The following is a 7,202-nucleotide window of genomic DNA, read 5'->3' on the forward strand; positions in this document are numbered from 1 at the left end:
CTGCCAAACATCCTCTGACCAGCTGCTCTCCAACCATTTACATCTCCACTTTCACCCAAATCCAGCCAGATTACGAGGCCAGGCTCTGCAGTCGGTGATGAGGTCAGAGGGAATCTTTAAACTCAAAGCCATGCATCAGTTCCTGACTCTAGAGTGTAAATATTTCACTCGATGCTGCATGTATTTCCAGCATGTATTGGTTCTCGCTGAAGGAGAGACGAGAAGGACAGCAGCAGGAGGAGAAAAGGATGAGATATTCAAAAATCTTTCAGGTTCATTCCTACATTCGAAACTCTTTGTGTTTTGTTATAAAGCCAGTATTCCTTCATCCCTTCCTCTCCGGGTTGAGGAAGCAACATGGCATGTTTCTGTCATGCCTCTAGTCCCTGAAGCCATCTGAGAGCGGATCGATACTCATCACAGTCTGTTGTTCCCTAATCACAGCTCCACTGGTGGGAGATGAAGCTGGGAAATTTTCCTTTTTTGGACTTTTTTATCCTTTCCTCATGCGGTTTTCTGGCTTTTCTCCCCTTTTTGGATTTTTTTCTACAGCCAACTAACACCCAAAGCTGCAAACATTTTCTTTACTTCACTGCAAAAAAACAAAATCTGAGTGAATTTGGTCTTGTTTCTAGTACAGCTGAAATAAGTCAGAACTAACTTCACTGGAAAAAAAAAAGTGAATGGAGCTCCAATTTAAAAAAATGTAGATAATTTGTTGTAAATAATCAAATTACATTTGTCACACTGTTTACATTTGTTTAACATGACAACTAAACATATTTACTTGGATAAACTTAATTTGATTAGTTGTAGGAAATTAACATTTTTTAAAATTGGATCACGTCTTCTTTTTGTGGTGTTATAAGTAACTTTTCAGCAAAGCGTAAAGGAGCTTGTTTTGTACAATAATTTCTTAATATTGATGAAAAAGTACGACTTTCCTTGGGAGATTATTTCACTTATTATTTCTTCTTCCCCTCCAGGGGGTCTTTTGTGGGCTCTAGTGTCCCTTACATGACGGCAGGCTGACAGGAAAGAGGGAGAGAGAGAGGGGAAGACATGCGGCAAATGTCGCCGGGTCCGGGAATCGAACCCGTGACGCCGCGTTGAGGACCCAAGGCCTCCAAGGGTGGGTCGCGCTATCCCCCACGCTGCCACAGCACGCCCAGGTTATTTCACTTATAACAAGACATTTTTCCATGTTACAAATGACATAATCTGCCAATAGAACTACTTTTTCATCAATATTAAGGATTATTTTTTATTTAAAATAAGTTGCTATTTCTTGTTAAAAAGTTACTTGTGGATGGTTTTTGTCTTGTTTCAAGATTACGATTTTGTGTTTTTGCAGTGAAGGAGAGGAAATGTTAGTCAGGAAAAGACTAAAACTGGGGAAAAATAGTTGGTAAGATTCCGTGTTTTTGCAGTGCTGCACTTTGTTTCAGCATCGTTAAGATAATCTGAATAGTAGCTTGTCTTTGATGAGCTTCATATTTCCATCTCAGCTTCTGAAGTTTCTGCTGAGATGTTTCACTTAAAGCAGGACTTCCCATTAGACTGCAGTATAAGCAGAGTGTGTAAATGAATTAATTAGATCCTCTTTGATCCGCCGTCATCGCCGGTCGTCTCTCCTCCGTGGTAATGACCACGGTGATGGTTCTGACTTTAATGGGATTTTAATCGATTTACCTCCTCTGGTTCTCTGTGCTGCTTAGGTGGGCTGGAGAACTGATCCCAAAACGTTCCCACATTCCCAACATAAACTGCAAAACATGACATCAAATCAAACCAAATTAACCTTTTTATGTGACGAGATGCAGCTAAAAATACAACTATTCTGATTTACTGATCCAATAAACATCAGCTGGATGGTAGTTTCAACAAAGTTCCATTTGAAAGTGTTGACAGATTCAGATGCCTTCAGGTTTTCTGGTCCAAGCCCATAAACCTGCCTCATTACAGAAAGTGTAACAGGGAATAAGAGCTTTTAGTTATTAGGCTGGAAACTGGACGCCCAAAGAGAAGGAAATCAAAGAAAACATGTTTGTAGTTGGAAAAATCACCAACAAGAGGAGAAACAGCAGCATTTTGTCATTTTTACTATAGCAAACTTATAATTTTATTAGGCTTTTATGTGATGAACAAACAACTGCATACTCTACTCCTTCCAGGTTTATTCAGTCCTCATGTCTGGGTTTTTGGTAAATGTTGCCCTAAACTGGGGAAATATGTTTAGGGAAAAATGTTTTCCCTAAACATTTTTACTTTCCTAATTTCTTGGATTTGGGCTCAGCTTGTCTCAGTCAAATTAACATTTCTACTTTTGATTGACTTTAAAATATTAAAAGTTTTGATTTCAAACTTGTCGTTGACATCAAATAACTTTTAAATCCTTAAAATATGCCCATTTTATGAAAGAGGATAAGGGCCACTGAAAATTAAAGAATTCTGACTTTTTCCTCACAATTCTGAGTTTTGATCTCAAAAGATTAAAGTCAGAATTCTGAGTAAAAAATCTGATTTATTTTTTAATCCTCGTGTGCACCATTCATTTACAAAAATCAATATATTCCAATCTAATGTTAAAGCACTTTATTTTGCTCCAGATGCAGCTGAGCTTAGTCACACTTACCACTTTCAGCTTTAAACACTGTAGATACACGAGTGGCCATTTTTTGTTTCCTATTTTCTTTAGATGATCGGTCAGGATTGTGTTCACAAACAAGGTAAAAATAATAATAATTCACCGCATACAAAGGTTCCATCCCGGACCATGTTTCTAGTAAGCCCCGGCGCATAAGCTACATCCGCTAACAAATAGTCGATAAAGTAGCTTCTCTTGGCTCATTGGGGGTTGATTTTTGCTTCTAAAAACGATCTGATGAGTTGCTAGAAACGATTATTATTGTGTTCAGGTTATGCTAAAAGGAATTAGCTTATCAGTGAAGCTATTCAAGCCTAAAATAGCATTTCAATGCTAAACATGTAGCATCAGCAAAGACGCTAATGCTAATGTCAATGTCCACAGTCCACATTTCTAAAGAAGTTTAATGATATAATAGTATTACAGATTAAATACTAATACAGATAGAGCAAACAGATTAAAAATAATAAATATATTTTGTAGTTGAGCTCATATGTCTACTTATTCAATACATTAGCTGCAAAAAGGGCTTTTGAATTGAAAACATTTTTTATTTTGTTGACATATAAATTTATGTTTAAATGCAATTGACATGATTACAAATTTATGGACACTGATTATTACTACTTGTACTTAAAAGGATGGAAAGGATTTTCATGCAGTCTGGACATGAAAGTCAACATACTTATTGTCATATTCCAGCAATAAAATATGAATTTTCATGCATGTTCATCTAAGCTAAATACAAAATTGAGCCTATTAAGTTTGTCATGCACTACTTAATTTCACTCTAAAAATGGTGAAGATTTCAATAAAAGTATTTCAGTAATAAATCTTCCAGTTTTATCTGAAGCACAAAACTCACCTCACTTTTGCCTCAGTAATTGGCTGTGGCAGCTTGGTGGGACATATCCAGGTGTCATTAGTCTGCGCTCCTTCTCATGAACCGCGGAGTGCAGAAAGCCGGCGAGGTTCCAGCAGCTGTCATAAATAAAGTCCATTACTGCTGCAGCTCAGGTGAGGACCACCAGGCTACATGTCTGTCTGTGTGTGAAACTGCATTCATGTGCATGTACATGAAATGCACAGTTTCATGTGCATTGGGTTTTTTTTTTTCATTTAAAATACCAAAATAACAAAGTTTCATTAAAAAATGAAACTTTGGTTTATTACATGAGAATTTTCAATCTGGACCCAGTCTATTTCCAACAAAATAAATAGTGAACCAAAAAAACCCAGGTGGAGTCACACATTCAGGAATTCTCAGTCCAAGACTTGGTTGTCTTTTTGGAGCCACTACAGAATTGTAAGAGATTCTGTCAAAAATGCTTTAAATAAAACCAGAATATTCAGCATTCACAACATGGCTGCAACAAATCACATATCTACAAAATAAGACAAACAATGGTTACCAGAGTTTAATTATTTTGTACAGTTTATTTTAGAATGTCAGGCATAGAGACTTTGGGGTGTGAGATACGATCATTTCCAGAAAGAATTGATGGTTTCAGCAATTATCTGAAGCAGTAAAACTGTCCCAGACCATCAGGCTACAGCTGTTTTACCCCACAGGAAAACCCAGCAGCAAACGTGGATCGCTCTTGGAGTAATTTTGGTTGGTTGGCCTCTTCTGAAGGTTTTCCACTGTTCCATTCTGGTGAATAATGTTTTTCTGAGACTCGAAGCCTTTAATGGCTTCATAATGTTTTCCATACTGACAGATGCCGGACTCTCCTCTGAATTTCTTCTTATATGTTTGTGATTTGAGATCTAGACTGGGTTCGATTTAGGACTAAAGCTGAAACATTTGTGACATTTTCACTTGTTGAGGTTCTCTTTCTCACTGCTCTGAGTCAAACCAACCAAACCCTTGGAAAAGTCTGTTCTCCTCCTCGCCTGTGGGGGCGCTGCACCAAGACTGAAGAAAACGACATGAAAACCTCAAAGAAGACTGAACTAAACATAAACACAAAAGGAGTGATGTCAGATTTTAACAGCTGCAGGATTCCGTTTTTGTTTTTGGAAAAAGTTAGCACTACACTCTCACATTTGTTTGGTTGTATTTACCCAGAATGCCCTGCACTGTAGTTCACTTCCTGCTTTTGTCTCCGTCTGCTTAGCGTTCATATAGGCTATGTCATTCCAACCGCACACTTCAGATATTGAAAATGTTTTCTCAATTTCTGTTTTCATTATTTCGTTAGTTTTAATTATTACTATAAATTTACTATAAATGTGCACCATCCAGTCCTCTCTGCAGTTCCAGTGGTCAGACGGAGGCCTCGGCTCCCTGCTCCGCTGTCAGACAGCCGACATGAAGATGGGATCAAATAGAGGAGGAGGAGATCTCGGTGACTGCAGTCAGACGTCCTTTCATCTTTTCTCTGGCATGCAGACTCTAATGCTTCATTTTCCCGACACACAACCAAGGGACTCTGCACAAAGACACATTTCTCTGTGAACCTCTTCTGTGTCTGTCGCTCCTTTTCAATTCTGCTTTAACTGGTTTATTCCTGATATAAATACAGATCCAGATCAGCTCAGTTATCCTTTTCAATTTTACATTCATCTCTTCCCCCCATGTGGGCGAGAGTAAATATGTTTATTTCTGCTTTTGCTCTTTGGAGAATTCAGCTCTCTTTAAGCGTTTTTATGCTTATTTTAAACCTGCAGGTGTTTGTTTTGAATACAAGTAGTTTATCATTTTAAATCACATGAATCTGATTGCTTTTTCATGTAATTTACATGGAAGATTATGGAGCTAGAGCTGCTAATTTGGATAAAAACCACAGTTGAGGTCGGCTGAATGAGATCAGGTGTCTTTGTGTGTAAAGGTCAGCCTCCCTCTCTCTCAACTTTTCTTCCACATCTAAAAAGGAAGATTTTGTATTATTTGCCTGAAAACGTCTCAGTGCTGCCCTCTTTAGGTCAAGCTGTACCTAAGCAGTTGAATTTTCCTATTGGTTACAGCTGTACTGGAAGCTGGGGTTACTAAATTCACCTCTTGTTGCTAGGAAACGGCAAAAAAAAAAAAAAAATACAAAAAAAAAAAAAAACTGATCATATGACCAAATAGTTACGAGGACGGTTTCATTTAATAAAGTTTGTGAAGGTAAGAACCTCATGGTTAAGAAGAATAAACGTTTTTAGCATACAAAATCTTTTTCACTCTTTAGTCTCTAGATTTCATAAGAATTGTGTTTTGACCATAGTAGATATTTTTAAATATATTTTATATATAAATCGTGGCTTTCTCTGAGATACAACATGAAGTCATAAACCGAAGAAAAAAGTGTCACATTTTAGCTGTGAGCACAAATGAAGTCGAAATAGTTCACCTGAAGCTCGGATATGGAGCTTTTACCCTCACACGTGACCACGCCCCTCAGCGTATCCTGGCTCCGCCCACTTTGGTGAAATTTTCCAGGGTTATACTTTAAAGAGAAGTAACTTTTTATACTTTGACCAAACTCATTAAAATAAGAACTTCCCTCATTTATTCACAACAACAAACCAACAAACACAAAACGTCTTATTAAATTAACTATGAAACCTATAAATGAAAACAGCACATCGTGTGCTTTCTTATATGTTTTATCAAATCAAAACTGGAGCAGGGAATATTTTGGCCACCTTTTAAATTATTAATAAATCTACCGGAGTTACCATCTAGGAAATCTTTCAACTGCCGCTTTTTTTCTTCACTCACCGTATAGCTGCAGATTAAATATTTAGCTTCCACTTTCTGTCAGAGCAAATGTGAATGCTGGAAACAATCGGGCGTCTTGTTGTGTTTGTGGAGCTGTCTACTTCCAAAAAGCCTGTTTTGTTGGCTGACTCACTGTTTACCGCACATGCCTCGTCTTTTGTCTGGATGGATGGAAGAGAGAAAGTCCAATCTCAGGAATCCAGACGCAAAATCAGAGGAAGTTCCTGCCATTATCTGCAGGAACTGTTTGAAAGCTTTAAAAAAATGAATAAAATATGATGATATATTGGTCAAATTGCTTATTTAGAATAAAATTTGTGCTGATAAATGTGATACATCCCTCAGCTAGATTACAAGGTTGAGAAAATTCCACATATGAATGTAAACAAACAACATTTTCTGTTAAAATACATCTTTGTTCATGATCTACGGATCTGTGAGTTCCTTCCTCTTCACTCACAGATGCCCGTCACGTCACCACGAAGAGACAAGAGAACGGGAGAGTGTGACACAGATGCCTCCCCCTGACAGAGAGACAGACAGGCGGACGGAGAGATGTGGCGGATCCCCGAGACGCTCCGCAGAGTTAATATCCTCTCTCTGAGCCACTGGCTACCGTGAGGATCCAGGCTGACGTCAGGGATATTTCTGTCCATCTCCTGGTCAGGGAGGGGTCATTAACTCTAATGCATTATTCACACATGCTGCATCAACCTAGACAGATCTTATCTCAGCAGGGCAAAGCAACTATCAGCCCTGAATAAACACTAGACCACTCCGCCTTCACACATTTAAATTAATCCGTTCAGAGGGAATTTAAAAATAAAAGCGATCCTTGTTCCTTCA

General features: G+C 38.1%; 2 long non-coding RNA genes across 2 annotated transcripts; one reads left to right on the plus strand and one right to left on the minus strand.

Annotated features, from left to right (window-relative positions):
* Positions 1-341: 341 nt before the first annotated feature.
* LOC122835348 lies at positions 342-3,644 on the minus strand. Its single transcript, XR_006371298.1, has 2 exons — positions 3,513-3,644; positions 342-1,766 (listed from the first exon to the last, which is right to left on the minus strand). It is a non-coding gene; the product is annotated as an uncharacterized LOC122835348 (long non-coding RNA).
* Positions 3,645-5,696: 2,052 nt separating this feature from the next.
* Positions 5,697-7,202, plus strand: LOC122835492. Its single transcript, XR_006371318.1, has 2 exons — positions 5,697-5,759; positions 6,819-7,202. It is a non-coding gene; the product is annotated as an uncharacterized LOC122835492 (long non-coding RNA).

The sequence above is a fragment of the Gambusia affinis genome, linkage group LG08, assembly GCF_019740435.1.
Source record: "Gambusia affinis linkage group LG08, SWU_Gaff_1.0, whole genome shotgun sequence".
In the NCBI taxonomy this organism is placed as follows: domain Eukaryota; kingdom Metazoa; phylum Chordata; class Actinopteri; order Cyprinodontiformes; family Poeciliidae; genus Gambusia; species Gambusia affinis.